The sequence below is a fragment of the Bos taurus genome, chromosome 25 (assembly GCF_002263795.3).
Source record: "Bos taurus isolate L1 Dominette 01449 registration number 42190680 breed Hereford chromosome 25, ARS-UCD2.0, whole genome shotgun sequence".
In the NCBI taxonomy this organism is placed as follows: Eukaryota; Metazoa; Chordata; class Mammalia; order Artiodactyla; family Bovidae; genus Bos; species Bos taurus.
The window spans coordinates 19,883,633-19,899,920 of record NC_037352.1 but is presented as its reverse complement, the minus strand read 5'-3'; the positions used below and the strand labels follow the sequence as shown (position 1 = coordinate 19,899,920).

The window sequence follows — 16,288 nt, the reverse complement described above, 5'->3', positions numbered from 1 at the left end:
TAAAAGTTAAAAAAAGAAAAAAAAATAAGATAGACAAAAAAACCCATTAAATTTAAAAATCAAGTTGCAGAAGAGCAGTTACATTATGGTGAGCCTATCCGTGCTAAAAGAAAAGGTACATTTGTAGCTCTGTTAAAACTTCCCTGAAGGGCCCATAAGAGCATTACCAGCACTGGGATGGGCAGTGGGACCAGGAGCTGGGGGTGGAGGAAAGTTTTTAACATTTTGTACACTTCTATACTGAAAGATGATGCTGTGAAAGTGCTGCACTCAATATGCCAGCAAATTTGGAAAACTCAGCAGTGGCCACAGACTGGAAAAGGTCAGTTTTCATTCCAATCCCAAAGAAAGGCAATGCCAAAGAATGCTCAAACTGCCGTACAATTGCACTCATCTCACACACTAGTAAAGTAATGTTTAAAATTCTCCAAGCCAGGCTTCAGCAATATGTGAACCGTGAACTTCCTGATGTTCAAGCTGGTTTTAGAAAAGGCAGAGGAACCAGAGATCAAATTGCCAACATCCGCTGGATCATGGAAAAAGCAAGAAAGTTCCAGAAAAACATCTGCTTCTGCTTTATTGACTATGCCAAAGCCTTTGACTGTGTGGATCACAATAAACTGTGGAAAATTCTGAAAGAGATGGGAATACCAGACCACGTGATCTGCCTCTTGAGAAATTTGTATGCAGGTCAGGAAGCAACAGTTAGAACTGGACATGGAACAAGAGACTGGATCCAAATAGGAAAAGGAGTTCGTCAAGGCTGTATATTGTCACCCTGTTTATTTAACTTATATGCAGAGTACATCATGAGAAACGCTGGACTGGAAGAAACACAAACTGGAATCAAGGTTGCTAGAAGAAATATCAATAACCTCAGATATACAGATGACACCACCCTTATGGCAGAAAGTGAGGAGGAACTCAAAAGCCTCTTGATGAAAGTGAAAGAGGAGAGTGAAAAAGTTGGCTTAAAGCTCAACATTCAGAAAACGAAGATCATGGCATCCAGTCCCATCACTTCATGGGAAATAGATGGGGAAACAGTGGAAGCAGTGTCAGACTTTATTTTGGGGGGCTCCAAAATCACTGCAGATGGTGACTGCAGCCATGAAATTAAAAGACGCTTACTCCTTGGAAGGAAAGTTATGACCAACCTAGATAGCATATTCAAAAGCAGAGACATTACTTTGCCAACAAAGGTTCGTCTAGTCAAGGCTACGGTTTTTCCTGTGGTCATGTATGGATGTGAGAGTTGGACTGTGAGGAAGGCTGAGTGCTGAAGAATTGATGCTTTTGAACTGTGGTGTTGGAGAAGACTCTTGAGAGTCCCTTGGACTGCAAGGAGATCCAACCAGTCCATTCTGAAGGAGATCAGCCCTGGGATTTCTTTGGAAGGAATGATGCTAAAGTTGAAACTCCAGTACTTTGGCCACCTCATGCGAAGAGTTGACTCATTGGAAAAGACTCTGATGCTAGGAGGGATTGGGGGCAAGAGGAGAAGGGGATGACAGAGGATGAGATGGCTGGATGGCATCACTGACTCGATGGACGTGAGTCTGAGTGAACTCCGGGAGTTGGTGATGGACAGGGAGGCCTGTTATGCTGCGGTTCATGGGGTCGCACAGAGTCGGACACGCTGAGCGACTGATCTGATCTGATCTGATACTGTTTTAACTTTTTATAAAGCTGGGTTGCTTTCAATATAAAATAATAAATAAGTGAAAGACAAAAAAATTTTTTTAGATCAAGTCAGTAATTCCAATTCTTCTTAACAGCCCTTTCCATTAGCAGGCAGGCTTACTGACCTCAGGCTTCAGCACTTTTTCTTTCTTTTTTTTAAAAAAGAGGCTTACTTAAATTTATTTTTATTCATTTATTTTTTGGCTGCACTGCACTGCACCTGTGATCTCAGTTCCCTAAGGAGGGATCAGACCTGTGCCCCCTGCCATGGAAGCACAGATTTTTTAACCACTGGATTGCCAGGGAAGTTCCCTTCAGCACTTTCTTGACAGTCATCACAGAAAGAAATATATTTATATTCTAACCCAGTGCGTACCTATAAAATGTAAGTTAAAATGTCAGGAAACTGTACTTAGCCTTCCTCTGTACAATGCACTCTGCTATTTTCTATTCTTCTTGTTTTGCTCTTTTCTTTCTTTTTTACTCTTTATCCTTAACGCACCACCCACACAGATTTCTCAACTCAGTTTGAAAATTGCTGCTCTGGGTGTCAACTGCCGAGTCTGTCTCTGACCCTCTGGGCAAGACAGTCACCGCCTGGATCCGATGCCAGAGCCACCTGATCCTGCTTGTTACCAAAATCGTCCCCAGGCCCTGCCCGCTTCTCTCCACCCTCGGCTGCTCCCAGCCCCAAGGCCTACTCTGCCCTGGTCAGCCCTTGGCCACGGTCCCTGCTGACCAAGACAGATGGTTGCCTGGGGCTGCACCCAGCCAGGCCACTGGCCTCTGGGGCCACACCCGTGCCAGGGGAGGAGCCGGAACCACAGCTTCAGCTTCAGACTGCCGGGCAGTGTAGCCCAGCGGTTAAGAGCCTGGGCTCAGAAGCCAGGCTGCCAAGGGTGCAAATTCCAGCTGTGCTGCTGGCGACCTGGACTATGTTAGCTCATCTCACTAACTCCCCCATCCATGAGGGCAGCTGAGTGGGAAAATGGCCAGACCGAGGTTCCACGGTAGCTCACAGGGGAATTCGGACCAGCACCCCAGCCCTCGGCCACGTTCCACTGCCGATCTGACCTTTTCCCCAGTCCTGGGAAACAAAATGAGCTGCAGACAAGCAGCTGTGACCCTGGCAGGCACTTGATAACGGATTCCAGAACTGAGCGAGGGGGGTCTGTTTTAAGGCTGTTCGGTGATCATAAATTTGCTCTTAAGGCAGCTGTGGCAATGCCTGCTAACTGCCCCCCAACAGCTCTTCTCTCCTTCTTAATATCAGAACCATGGCTTTTCAGCCAAGCATGTGGCCGCTCAAAGTCTACATTTCCCAGATTCCTTTGTAATTAGGGGTGACCATGTCACCAAGTTCTGGCCAAGGGGATATGAGCAGAAGGGCTGTATGCAACTTTAGGGAAGGGTTTTTAAATTTTATTTTATTCAAGTACGGTTGATTTACAATGTTCTGTTAATTTCTGCTGCACAGCAAAGTGATTCAGTTATACATAAAAATTCTTTTTCATATTCTTGTCACAGGATATTGAATATAGTTCCCTGTGCTACATAGAAAGACTTGCCTGGTGGTCCAGGGGGGTTAAGACTCTGCATTCCCAAGGCAGAGGGCCTAGATCAGGGAACAAGATCCATACGCCATAACTAAGACCCAGCACAGCCAGATAAATAAATACATAAATATTTTTTTTTTTAAATTAAGAGAAACTATCACAACATTGTTAATCGGCTATATCCCAACACAAAATAAAAAGTTAAAAATAAATAAACAAATACAAATTTTAAGAGAGGAAGTATACCTTTCTGCTCTCTCTCCTTCCTGCTGGCTGGAATGCAGGTATGATAGCTGGAGCCCAAGCAGCTAAATTTATCCATGAGAAGGAAGCCATGCTGAGGATGACAGAGTCATGAAATACAGAGAGCCTGGAACAGCATAATCTTATATCATGGGGAGCATAATTATCCTGGACTCACAATCTTCAGAGTTTGCTATCTAAACTTATGTATCATATTATAGTTTTCTTTTTTTTCTACAAGTGGCTAATTCTATCTGGTCCAGGAGCCCCTTCTCTACCCTGTCATAAAAAGTCATATCATATCTCTTATGACAAACTGATGCCTGGGGAGGTCAGCCTGGGAAAACTGTAGTCTCAGTCCAGAGTCCTAACGTGGTAGCTGCTTCCACATCTGCTCATAAAGACTGAGCCCCTGGAGGATGTTGGATTCCCGTAAACAAGCAAGGAGCCCTCACTGGCCCATAACTCAGCCCCACGATGCCTGTTTCAACACCTACCCTCCTAGGAATCTCCATCAAACCTGGGCTTTGTTTGGCCCACAAAGGGCTTCTGTGTGAGCAGAGAGACAGACCAGGAGCAGAACCTCGGTTCCCAAGATATCAGGATTCTCAAGAAGCTCTCCTCTGCCCTCACTCAGACATCCACATCTTTCCTTCCTAGTCCGTGACATATCCTGGGAAAACACTTCTATGGAGACGCAGCTGAGCAGAGCTCTGAGTCAGGCCTGAGTTCAAGTCCCAACTCTGCCACTTCTTAGCTGTGTGACCTTACCTCTTGGCCTCAGGGTTCTCACTGTAACCTGGGGTGCAGAGTTGCACTCACCCCTCTGACTTGACCGTGCTAGCACAGAGCAAGCATTAGGGCTATAATTACCATCATCATTTTTATTACCATCACTAAACAGAGCCGAGTCCTGGGTCCCAGCCACACTGGTGGCCTGGATGCCTGGTTAGCAGCCAGGCCAAGCTTCTTCAGGGGGCCTCAGGGAGCAGGCTATCTAAGGCTCTGACCGCCGAACCACTGCTCACTGTGTCCTGCCATAAAGGGCTTCTCTGGCAGCCACAGGGGAGGAAATGATGACTGCAATGCCTAGGTCAAGTCCTGTAGGCCAGGCCACAGTGACACCGGCCCTCCCTGGGGCTCCCCTCACCCCCTGGAGCTGACTTCCTGCTGTAGAAATGAGCTGGAATCTCCCACCTACCACTCCTGGGAGCCAGCACCCCAGAGCCAACATGGGCCATGCTGAGCTGCCAGGATACCCACTAGTATATGCCCAACACAGCAGAACTCACCAGTCCTTAACTGAACCACAGTGGACCGGGTGACTTGTGGGTCACCTCATGTCATACACCTGTTTCTGTTTGGGGATCTGCTTGTCCCCAGCTCTCAGGTCATGTGGTTGGGGTTGGGGATTCAGCCCCAGGTAACGGGGTATGTCACATGACCCTGCTAAGCCCATCGCAGCGTGCAAGTACTGCTCAAAGTGACTGATTCAGGGATGGGCATGTGACTCAAGTCAAACCACTATGGCCCAATCCCAGGTAAGCCTGGGGCTTTCGCTTGAGCAACTAGAAGAGATCAGTCATTTCCTGCAGCATATTAATCCGAGACAAGGGCTGAGGTCATGAGAGAGCATCTGGTTGACATTTGGTGAAGCTGACATTTGGTGAAGAGCAGAACAAGAGATGTAGAGAAAAATGAATAGTGATGATACCATTTGAGATCCTGAATCCAAACATGCTTGAAGCCAAACTCCCTGCCTGGACTTCTGAACGATATGACACAATAAACCCTTGCCCTCTGGGGCATGTGGGGGCCAATCTGGCTGAGTACACATAGGTCTTGTGTCATCTGCAACATGAAAAATCCAAAACCTAACCAGGACTTAGGGTCACAGTATGTTATGTACACATAATTTTAAAAAATCTTTCATTAAAGCACTGGAGAAGGAAATGGCAATCCACTCCAGTATTCTTGCCTGGAAAATTTCATGGAAAGAGGAACCTGAAGGGCTACAGTCCACGGGGTTGCGAAGAGTTGGACATAACCGAGCATACACACAGCTTAAAGCGCAGGGTTAAAAACAACACCCCTTTCCTATGAGGGCCACTGTGTATGAGCACACAGGTTAGGTATGCTCAACTCTAGTGAACAACCTGTGCAGCAGTACATGGGCAGCTCTCCTTCCCACCTCCGGGGCAGCCACTTCCAATTTTCTAGACGTGACTCTTGGTAGATAACACTATATCTCTAAGTAATATGCTTTCTCTGTTATTTCTTTTCTTAATTTTAATCATTTATTTTTGGCTTCACTGGGTCTTCGTTGCTGTGCATGGGCTTTCTCCAGCTGCAGCATGTGGGTTTCTCATTGCGGTGGCTTCTCTGGGTGCAGAGCACAGGTTCTATGGCACATGGGCTTCAGTGGTTGTGGGGCACAGGATTAATTACCCTGTGGCATCTTCCCCGTCCAGGGATCGAACCTGTGTGCCCTGCCTGAGCAGGCAGATTCTTAACCACTGGATCACTAGGGAAGTCCTCTCTGTTATTTGTTATCTATCGATTTTCTGATATGACAAATGAAACTGTAGTTCCACTTCCCCTCATTACTTCTCTCCTCCATTCCGCCACTCCCAGACTGGTAGGTCTTCTGCTACTTCCTTTAGATACCATGCCAAGAACTCTCTTTTTTAAAATTATTATGAGTATAGTTGATTTACAATATTGTGTTAGTTGCAGGTACATAGCCAAGTGATTCAGTTGTACATATATATTCTTTTTCAGATTCCTTTCCATTATAGGTTATCACAAGATACTGAATGTAGTTTCCTGTGCTACACACTAAATCCCTGTTGTTTAGCTAGTTTATATATAGTAGGGTATATCTGTTAATCCTAAAACCCTAATTTATCCCTTCCTTCCCTTTCCTCTTTGCTAAGTGTGTTTTCTATGTGAGCTTATTTCTGTTTTGTAAATAAGTTCATTATTATCTTTATTTTAGATTCAACCTATAAGTGATCTCATATCATATTTGTCTTGCTCTGTCTGACTTACTTCACTTAGTATGATGATCTCTAGTTCTATCCAGGAACTCTCTGTCTTATCCCACCAACCAGAAGGAACGATGGGTTTCTCATGAGTTCATCTTACCCGAGACAGATGTGGTTTTTATGCTGCAAATGAGTGATAAGAAAGCAGAAGAGGCCTTTGCTCCCATTGGCCACAAAAATGCACAATGTTTACTGAACTAAGACAGACAAGTAACACATGTGGACAGCTTGCTGTGTCCAAGGCACCATGCTAAGCTCTCAATGTGGACTCTCCCTTCTGGCAATGACAGGTGACACTGGGCAGAGAAATGACTGCCCATCTCCGACAGGGCCACTCCAGGGAGGGAAACTGAGCAGACCCAGGCTGCCCTGGACTGCTCCTGGCTTGTTCCAAGGATGTCCTAGGCTCTAGATTGAGTTCTCAGTTTCCTTCAAACAAGAAACAGAAACTTATCTTGGTGCATTCCTGTGTTCACTGCAGCGTTATTCACAATAGCCAAGGTATGGAAACATACCTAGGTGTCTGACACATGAATGGATAAAGAAAATGTGGTATATCTATTTGTTGTTGTTGTTCAGTCATTAAGTCATACCTGGCTCTTTGCAACCCCACGGACTGCAGCATGTCAGGCCTCCCTGTCCCACACTAGCTCCTGGAGTTTGCCTAAGTTCATGTATTATGTACACAATGGGATATTACTTAGTCTTAAAAAAGAAGGAAATCCTGTCATTTGCAATAACATGGATAACCAGGAGAACATTATGTTAAGTGAAACAAGCCAGACACACAAAAATATTGTATGATCTCACTTACACGTGGAGTCTGTAAAAAGCCAAACTCAGAGAAGCGGAGAGTAGAGTGGTGGTTGCCAGGGGCTGGGGGTGGGGTGGAGGAAATGGAGAGAGAATGCCAAGGAGTACAAAGTTTCAGTTATACGATGAATTGAGGCCTGGAGATCTAGTGTACAGCCTGGTGACTATAGGTAATAATACTGAACTGTGTACTTGAAATTTGCTTAAGAGAGTAAATGTTAACTGTTCTCACACACACACACACAAAACCAAAATAAAACAAATGGTAACTATATGAGATTATGGATGCATTAATTAGGTTGATTGTGGTAACCATTTCACAAATATATGTATATCAATTCATCACACTGTATACCTTAAATATGTACAATTGTTATTTGTTAATTATACCTCATAAAGCTGGTGAAAAGGCACATAGGGTGCTCAACATCACTAATTGTTGGAGTGTGTGTGCTTAGTCACTCAGTCGTGTCCAACCCTTTGCAACCCTATGGACTGTAGCCCACCAGGCTCCTCTGCCCATGGGATTCTCCAGGCAAGAATACTGGAGTGGGTTGCCATGCCATCTTTCAGGGGATCTTCCCAGCCCAGGGATGAACTCGCATCTGCCAGGTCTCCTACACTGCAGGCGGATTCTTTACCCACTGAGCTACCTGAGAAGCCCAATCGCTGCAGAAACGCAAATAAAAACAACGAGGGACTTTTCCAGTGGTCCAGTGGATAAGAATCCACCTCCAATGCGGGGAACGTGGGTTTGATCCCCGGTCAGAGAACCAAGATCCCACGTGCCACAGGGCAACACAGCTCACCAGCCACAACTAAGACCCAACACAGACAAATACATAAATAAATACATTTTTTAAAACCCATGATGAGATACCACCTCACACCTGTCAGGAGGGCTATCATCAAAAAGCCTACAGATAAAAATGTTGGCAAGGATGTGGAGAAAAGGTCCACTTTTGTGTGGGAATTTAATTGGTGAAGCCACCAATTACAAATTTGTAAGTATGTAACACAGTATAGGCTGTATAAATACGGAATATAGTATAAAAGCTAAAAATGGAACTGTAATAGGATCTAGCAATTCCACTCCTGGGTATATATCCAAAAAAAAAAGAAAACAATTCAAAAAGATACAAGGATCCAATGTTCAACATTCAAAGCAGCACTGTTTACAACAGCCTAGATATGGAAGCAACCTGTGTCCATCAACAGATGAACTGATAAATAAGATGGTGTGTGTGTGTGTGTGTGTGTGTGTGTGTGTGTGTGTGTGTGTGTGTGTGGTGGTGGTGCTGGTTTAGTTTCTAAGTCAAGTCCAATTCTTGTGATTCCATGGATTGTAGCCCACCAGGCTCCTCTGTCCAGAGGATTTTCCAGGCAAGCATACTGGAGTGGGTTGCCACTTCCTTCTCCTGGGAATCTTTTCCACCAGGGATCAAACCCAGGTCTCCTGCATGGCAGGTGGATTCTTTACTACTGAGCTATCAGGGAAGCCTATATAAATATATAAAAACATACACATATATACATACATATATACAATGGAATATTACCCAGCCACCAAAAAGTAAGGAAATTCTGCCATTTGCAATAATGTGGATGGACCTAGATATTATTATGCTTAGTGAACAAGTCAGAGAATACTGTATGTTAGCACTTATTTGTGGAATCTAAAAATATAACAAATGAATGTTTATAGCAAAACAGAAACAGACTCACAGACACAGAAAACATAGCGGGGAGAGGGTTAAAATGGAGAGGCACGTTAAAAGATCCAGACTACTATGTATAAACTAGAGAAACAACAAGGATATATTTACAGCACAGGGAATTATAGCCATTATCCTATAATAACTTTCAATAGAGTATAGTCTATAAAAAACATTCAATTACTAGGCTGTACACTTTAAACTAATATAATACTGTAAATCAACTATACTTCAATTTTAAAATAGTTGGGAAAAAAACAAAGCTCAGTGTTGTGCCCAAGACCCTGCATTCTGCAGTCACAGGACCCAGCTTGAATGCTGGCTCCCCAGCTAGGAGCCCGAAGTGCTCATCAAATGCCTTTCCAGGCTGCATTTCATTTATTTGATGGGGGTGGGGATGATAACAAAAGTGTCATATCAGGAGTTACTAAGTCAAGCCTCCAGCTAAAAATTCAGGTCAGTGTCTACCGTATCCCCGGCATACGGGTGGTATTCATAAATAAACATTTATTAAAACCATCTCAAGAAAGAATACAGTTCATGTCAGAATGCCAGAGTAAAAGGACTGATTTACAGATGTCTCCACCCAAGAACCACTCACTATTCATGACCAAGTCCTCATGTCCCTGCCCCTGCACCTGAAGGACCCTCTTTCTGGAATGCCTCTCCCAACTGCTGCCAAATCCTTCTGTTCCCTTCAAAATCCAGCTCAAATTTTTACCCCCTTGAGAAAGACTTCTCTGGGTTTCCATTATATCCAGAAACCCAAAAGTCTATGTCGTGGGCAGACTAATGCCCCCCTCCAACAAATATATCCACACCCTAATTTCCAAAGCCTGCAAATATACTCCCTTATGTGGCAAATCAACTTTGCAGGTAGGACTAAATGAAGGGTATTGAGATGAAAGATTATCTGGGATCATCAAGTGAGTCTTTATAAAAAGGAGGCAGGAGTCAGAGCAAGAGACGTGACAATGAAAAAGGAGTCACAGAGAAAGATTTGAAGATGCTACGCAGCTGGCCTGGAAGACAGGCGAAGGGACGAGAGGGGAAGTTATGCCAGGCGGGAGGCCTGTAGAAGCTGGAAAAGGCAGAGAAACAGATTTTCCCTGCAGCCTCCAGACAGAACATAGCCCTGCTTTTGAACTTGACTACCCTGGCTTTTGAATTTCTCACCTCCAGAACCATAAGGAAAGAAATCTGTTGTTTTAAGGCACTAAATCTGTGGCAATTTGTTACAATAGCAACAGGAAACAAATACAGTCTAGACAGTAGGGCAATTTTGCCCTCACAGGGGATACTTGGCAATGACTGGAGACACCTCTGGCTGTCACAAGATAGCTCCCACAACAAAGAGCTATCCAGCCAAACTGTCAATAGTCCTGAGGCTGAGAAACCCCGCTCTAGAATGACTCTGGTGGCATTCCAAGGAGATGTCCCCATCCACCTTCCCTCCTCTTCTCTTTTAAAAACACATCTCCATGCATACCAGAAAGAGACAGAGAAATCAGCTTACTCACTGACAAGAGCAGCAACCCACAGCTGAACCCAGGAAGACAAGTCAACATTCACTCTGCTAAGGCTCATAAAAACATCACTGCAGTTCACTGTGCTTCGTTCATATGAAGCCATTATGATTCAAAGGTTATTGTTTTAAAAACCAAAAATATGCCTTTTAGAATACAAAGCACAATATTGTAGGTATAGCTTCAATGAACAGAATGCACAAGAGGGCCTGAATTTTAATTTTTAATTATTTGCACCCTTCTCATGTTCCCAGGACACTCTGTACTCTTGGTGGCTCAGACCAGAGAGACAGCGTGTCTCACTTCTCAGGGCAACTCTGTGTTTACATAGCCTCTCGGTGCCCAGACCATGTGAGTGTCTGGAACAAAAGGGGCCGTGTCTTAGTCCTTCTAGTTCCTAGCCCAGAGTACAATGTCTGGCACACACGAGGTTCCCTAGAAATGCAGAGTGCATGAACGAATGAGTAACTGGAGAAAAGTGGGCCATTTCTGCAGATATAATGGGCATTGTAGGCATGGAGGAACAGAGAGACTATCAGGTTACAATTACAAGGCATCTAGGGGTTACTTAGCCAGGAGACACAGCTGAGTATGTGGGAAAACCTGAGTGGGAAAGCCTGGATCATGGGGAGGCCCTCAAAAAGCAGCCAAGACCAGGACTGGGCCCAACAAGCTTTGGAGATGAATGGATCTGGGTTCAAGTCGGGCTATGCCACTACTAGCCGAGTGCAGTTGGGCAAATTACCTAACCTCTCTGAAACTCGGCTTTCTCATCTGCATAATTCACTCATCTATCAAGGTGGGGCAGTGTGAGCAAGGTGGAGAAGAGGTGAGAGAGCTGGTCTGTGGCACAGAAGCCAGCTGTCCACTGTGTTTTGCGTACCCCTGCCCAAATCCTTTTGCATCTAGGTGAGGCCAGGGGGCTACGTGTGAGCCGGTGGAATGCGGACAGAAGTAACTTGCGCTGCAATCAGGCCCATCCCATCCCTGAGGCCCGTTTTCGGCACCCCGGTCAGCCTCCCCTGCACTGCATTCCTGTCCTGAGACATGTAGCCCAGAACAGAGTCACAGCTTTCCAGCACACGCACAAAGCTCCTGCTCCATCACTCCTCTCAGCCCCCTGGAGAGCAAGGGTTCCCCGCTCCCTGGGCTCACCCACACGGTGCCATCTGTTTGGCACATGGCCTAGCCTGCTCTCCCTACCCATCCCCAAGCCAATTCTGCTCATCCCTCAGGTCTCAGGTTAGATAGATGTCACCTCCTCCAGGAAGCCTCGCTGGAGCTCCAGGAGTTTGGCACCATTAGCTTCATCCTACAGATGAGGAAACTGAGGAACAGAGAGGTGAACTGACTTGCCCCAAATCATGCGGCTAGAAGGCAGGGGAGGGGGGTTTGCAGCCAGTGCAGATCCATCCAGGGTTTCGCTCAGCCCTGACTTGCTAAACCACTTTTAAACTGTGATTCCTGGGACAACTAGCAGGTCCCACTTTGTGCTTGTCACACGTGCAAATTCTGGGGCCCCCTCCCAGTCCTACTCAAGTAAACTCTGGGGGTGGGCCCGGCAAGCCGTGTTTAAACAATTCCTCCAGGTGATGTGGATATGCACCGAAATTCAAGAACCACTGACCCAGAGACATGTTCTCAGTTGAGCCTCCTGCATTTTGGCCACTCCCTGTGGAATCCTTGTGAGGTCTAGAAAGTGTCCCAGCTGGAGAACTGAACATTGTCTGCCCTCTGATTTTCTAGCCATCTGAAATGCTCCTCTGGGTGTTCCACAACCCTGGGTCTTTGGGGAACAAGAGACTGTCTTCTCCTTTATCATCAAGCCTGTTAGTGACTCACTTCTTCCTTTGTTTGAAGCCTGCTTCTTGTGCCCATGAGCCTTGGTGGCAGGAGTATAATTCAGCAACACTTGAAGGGCCAAGCCACTTTTATCCTACAGTGAGCACTACAGCCACTTTCTTCTAGAACATTCTCAGTTCACTGGGGTTACATCTGCAGCTTCTTGATCAGCAGAACTGATCTCCCCAGCACAAAAATGTTTATTTTTAAATCAGTCCAGCAAGCCACTATTACACTGAATGCGGTCCTGGTCATCAATACTTCCTGTATCAGCTTTAAGAATCAGACCAGAAAGAGTAAATCTTAAGAGAATGAGCCTGAACAAATCCAAGTTTCTGCTGTGACCCTCAGCTTTCTTCCACATTGCTCTGTGTCCTGGCACCTGGATGTCAACCCTGCCAAAGACTGGACCAGATTTCTCTGGGGAATCTGATCAGTGTGAGAAAAAGGGCCTAAAGACACCCTCCCCTGTGGAACACCAGATCACCTGGAGGGAAAAGCCGCAACCAAGAAGCCCCTCTCATACCCACAGACTTTTCATAGGGCTTCCTGGAGCCCCAGTTTCTTCAGCAGATAGTCACAGACCACCAGAGAGGTCAAAGGAGAGCTCCCATCAATCAGAGGCCCAGCCTCCTTCCAGGCTGTGGCTCTGCCCTCCACCAGGCCCTCACAGTCCTCTCAACTCTGCGGGTAAATGGGAGAATGGGGGAGGTTTTTAGGGTCCAGCCTTTGGGGAGACACACACTATTTCTGCTCACATTCCAACAAGCCAAAACTTAGTCATGTGGCCCAACAAATTGTAAGGGAGCCCACGAAATGCAACCAGGATGATATCCTAGGAAGAAGAGGACATGGTGACCAACAGCCATCTCTGCCACATAAAACATTAAAAATGTTTAAAGATCACATCAGTGATACATCCTTAGTCAGCCAGAAAGTACTGTCCTGTCACCCAAAGCATGCACACACACATGCACACACACACACACAAAACCCTGCTGCAAATCACAGAATGTACACAAGTGATCATATGTAAACAGATCATTTCAAGGGATCCTCAGACCCTGACTTCCTCTCTCCCCACCCCCTACAAAAGATAATTTGGGACAGCAGCCCACATCCCTTCTTGAAGAAGAATAGGAGAGGAGCTGGGATGGCAATCCCAACCATCATGTTACCCCTGAAATCCCAGTAGCTTTATTGTATTTGTTGAATAAATGCCTGGAGTGAAAAATGAAAGGTGCTGTGGAGGCCAGGGAGAAGGACAGCTAGGAAACTCTAAATCCCACTTCCTCCCACAGGCATCCTTTCCATCACCACCTCCAGGAAGCCTTCCCCAATGACCCACCAAAAGACCTCCCCACTCCCCACGCCACACACACGGCATTATCAGCTCCCACCTGCTTGCTCTGTATTCCTTCACTTAGCCCACCTTGCTCATTAGTACCTGCTGTTAAGATTATCCTGGGTCTCAATTTCCTTCTCTGTAAAATCAGAGGGGTAGACAATTTCCTGGTTGAGCGGCCCCCAGGCAGCAGCTTCCAGGGCAGAGGACCCAGAAGTCAGGCTCACACAGAACTTCCCCTCCGGCAGACCAGCCACCCTCCTCCCAGCAGCCCATGTGTCTCACCCGGGGCGCAGCTGGGCGGGTTCCCCGCAACCCCCGAGGCCGGCGCAGCGGATCTAGGCCGGGACTCACCCGGGGAGGCCCCCGCCCCGCCACTCCGCATACTGATGCCCGGCCCCTTGGCGCACTTGTCCACTGGGCCTGCCAACACCCGAAACTCTCGCAGTCAACAGTGCAGCAAGGGTGCGTCGACACTGTCCTTGAGGTTCCTGGAACTGGGGCCTCTTGTTCGGGGGCCCAGGTGGGGGATGAGGCTTCGGGCCCCGCGGGAAAGGAAGGCAGCCCTCCCCCACCTCTGCGGGTACCGAGGCGCCCCAGACGGAGGCCCCCAAGCTGCCTCCCCTACACCATCGAGTGCCAAGTAGTTTCCCAATGGGCTCTGCCGTTAATCGGCACGACGCTCCCATTTTACAGGAGCAAACAGTGAAAGCCGAAGAGCTGAACCCTCACATTCTCCTTCCGCCTCGAGCCCCGCTTTTAAGCACCGGACCCTGAGCGCTCCAGGCGCCGGCGGCACCGGGGCGCGGAGGTTTGCAGCGCCGGATCCCGGCCCCCTTGACCAACCGCGGCCCCACCTACCTGCCTCGGGCGGACCGGCGCGGCAGCCGCTGCCCACGGCCGCGAGGATCCAGAGGAGCTGGCAGAGGCTCGTGGCCCGGTGCTCCAGGGTGCAGGGCGGGCGGGCCCCCCGAAAATGCCGGGGAGCGGCGAGCCGGGCGCGCGGGCCGGCGCTCCGGGGAGGCGGCGGTGGCCGCAGGAACGATCCCGGGGCGCGAGGGGTGCGCGGAGCCGCTGGAATGACCCCGAGGCGCTAAGGGAGCGTTCCGAGGGCGACCATCAGCGGAGCTGGGGCAGCTGCAGCGGCAGCGCGGCTTGCGGGAGGCGGATCCCCACACTGGCAGAGCTGGGGCTGGGGCCGGAGGCGGCGGGCCGGGGCGGGGCCGCGGCGCTCACGTGGCCGCCCCCAGTGGCCGCCCGGACTCCTTCTGCCGCCGCGTGGACCTCCCGGCGCTGCGTCTGCGGCTCACTAGCCCGCTGAATACAGAGCTTCCGGATCTAACGCCTGGGGCGGCCTGGCCACCTACTGGCAAAGGGGCCCCCCTCCCAGCGGGTAATTTGAGAGGGGGCAGCTAACCCCTTGCTCTCGTACCGCACCCTCCGGTTCTCCATCCGCTGCCTGTCTAGTTCCTGTATTCGAATCCTTTCCAAAATCAGTAATGATCTGATCTCATTGTACGTCTCTTATAATATTTTTTTAATCAGAAATCGCTTTTTTTTTTTTTTCCTGATCTCTGCTTTGCAAAAACTTAGGCGTGTATGACTATGGCAATTATTTGTGTAATGATTTGTATAGTACGTTGCTGTAGTCCTCTTAGCAAGAGGCATCTGCGTGCGTGCTAAGTTGCTTCAGTTATGTCCGACTCTGTGTGACCCTGTGGACTGTAGCCCGCCAGGCTCCTATGTCCATGGGATTCTCCAGGCAAGAATACAGGCGTGGGTTGTCATGCTCTCCACCAGGGGATCCTTCCCGGCCTGGCATCTAGCAAGTGCTTAATAAATACCTGGGAAATGAACGAATAAATATGGAAAAGTATAACGAAAAAAAAGGAAATAAAACTAATGATAACCACTGTGAACAAGTTCATATTATATTCTTCCTATTTTTCTAGTGAAATTTTAGAATTTTATAACTCTTAAATTTAGAAATAAAAGACTTCGCTGGTTGTCCAGTGGTTCAGACTCTGGGCTTCCACTGCAGGGAGCACAGAAAAAAAGATAAAACAGTGATATGTATCAAGCGTTTTTTCTCGTACTATCTTCATGTCAACCTTTGTAGCTGTACTGTACAGATCATAAAACTGAGGCTTATAGAGTTACACTTGCCCAGAAGATTTCCAAGGTAGGGGCCCCAGGCAAACACAGAGAAACAAGTGCATGCAGGCAGGCCAGAAACAGAGAGACAGGGTTATCTAGGTATGATTGTGGGAGTGTTTACATTTTTCCTAACAAGAGTGGACTCTTACCTGTTTCTCCTATCCATTCAACACTAGGTTGTAAACATGTTCCTGTGGTCAAGGGCTACCTGTCATTTGCAATGCCTTTTTGATGATCCTTTTTGGAGTTGTGATCAGATCAGATGAGATCAGATCACTCGCTCAGTCGTGTCTGACTCTTTGCGACCCCGTGAATAGCAGCACGCCAGGCCTCCCTATCCATCACCAACTCCCGGAGTTCA

At 47.5% G+C, this 16,288-nt stretch overlaps 1 protein-coding gene across 3 annotated transcripts in view; it reads right to left on the bottom strand.

Moving 5' to 3' along the window:
* EEF2K (eukaryotic elongation factor 2 kinase) overlaps positions 1-14,949 on the bottom strand; it is a 72,106-nt gene extending 57,157 nt beyond the window's left edge. For all 3 annotated transcript variants that reach the window (XM_005224739.5, XM_005224740.5, XM_010819305.3), the window contains exon 1: positions 14,632-14,949. The gene's annotated coding sequence lies outside the window, so the exon portion shown is untranslated. The remainder of the gene's footprint in view (positions 1-14,631) is intronic.
* Between the last annotated feature and the right edge of the window lie 1,339 nt (positions 14,950-16,288).